Here is a 1,807-nt window from a genome sequence, read left to right on the forward strand (position 1 = left end):
ACAGGGGCCACCAGAATCAACACAAAGTTCTTTTGTAGGGACTTTAAGTAGTTTCTCTCTCCCACGTTCCTCTGTGCGTCATTTAATTTTTCAAGGTCTCAATAAGAAGTAAGAAGACATTGGGTTACTTGGGAGCAGCAGAATAATGTTGGCATTTAGAATAGTGCTTCTGTTCACCTTAAATAGTAAATTCTATATTCAGTTTACTATTAGCTCGGTTTTTGGTCTCCACCGACCCCTGAGAACAATATCTGGCTCTTTTAGAGCTTTTTGCTGAAAACAGCTGCTTGCTGCTGCTAATAACAAGGCTGGCGGGCTGGAAAACTAAAAAAACAATCTAAAAGAGGGTAAAAAAAAGTGAGTGTGCACTTTATGTGACATATTTTGAAATATCTAATCGATAAATCATTGTTCATGATTAACAACAGGTATCATTCAGAGAATGTTTTTTTAGAATACTATTTGTCAGCTGTTGCTTTCTTGTAAGTACATGTGATGGGATGCTACACAGCTCATCTTCACAATAGTCAGGGGTGACAGCGACAGCACTGATTTGGGTTGCAATCACTTTCCATGCGGCATAATTGTTAATGAGTCTTACAGTAATTTCCTCTGGAGATATTCAAAATTCCACACTAAAATCAGCTTTTCAAAACATTAGATTGTTTTTACACAACAATATAAAACTAAAGAAATGCAAGATTATTTGTGTCTGATTGACCATTCCTGCTCAGAGCGTGCTGTAATTAGTCATGTGATCACTTGAAAACTGATATTAAGGGTTACTCTTGCGCTTTGCTATAAGTAGGAGTAAACCATTTATGTTGTATTCTGCACTTTTACCAAAGAGATTTTTACATTTAGGTTGTCTCAGCATTTTCACTATAAGTGTCATTCTTAGATGGTAATAAGACTTGGTCTTATCATTCAATGTCCAGTTCTTCTGTATTCATCTGTCTTGCATTAATTTTGTCCCATTCTGCTCACTCCTCAGATCATTTTACCTCTCCCTCTATATTCAAATGCTGTTTCAGTGTTGCCTCCCTCCTTTTCTGAGCCCCTGTTCTCTTTGTCTTCATCTCACTCCATCAAGTTTTTCTGCTGTTCCTACCTCATTCTTCTTGTCCTCTATAGGAATGCCATACGAAGCATACCACCCCAGCCTGTTGTCCACATACTAGAAATGATGCCACAATCAGTCACTGGTTAGAAATAACATTTTATTTTAAAACACTGTGTGGTTTGAGGTCAGGGTGAAGAAGGAATGCTACAAGAAGTAACAGATTACAGCTGTCTAATAAAAATCTCCAGATGTGGTCATTTTCATATTTTTACTCATGTGGAAGCATTACTTGATAGGCTGAGACATTTTTTTTATCCTGGGTTTACGATACCCCTTTCAGACCCTATGGAGTTATTACATGGCCATGTAGCCCAAAACCGAGCTTTCAGCTCTGAAATAGTACGATTTGGGGTTTTGGTGGAACACCACATGTATAATAATTCAACTAAAGTCATATACAAGTACAAAACATGTCACTCCACTTAAATACTATACTCTCAATGTCATCTTGGCTTATGTTTTATTAAAATACATTTTAAAGCTGCACAATGCAAAGTCCCATATTAGAGGTGAAAGGTGAACAATCTAAACTTCAGATTATGAAAAGGATGTCAGTTATGTTACAGTTTTTCTCAATTGTTTACACAAAAATACTGGTACTTGAGACACAATGACCACAACATGTAATTCATGCACCAACCCCCTGAACCAAATCTGCTACAAACACAATTCCTGCTTTACACT

Source organism: Morone saxatilis, unplaced genomic scaffold (assembly GCF_004916995.1).
Source record: "Morone saxatilis isolate NCDOM2014 unplaced genomic scaffold, NCSU_SB_2.0 Contig24, whole genome shotgun sequence".
NCBI classification, from domain to species: domain Eukaryota; kingdom Metazoa; phylum Chordata; class Actinopteri; family Moronidae; genus Morone; species Morone saxatilis.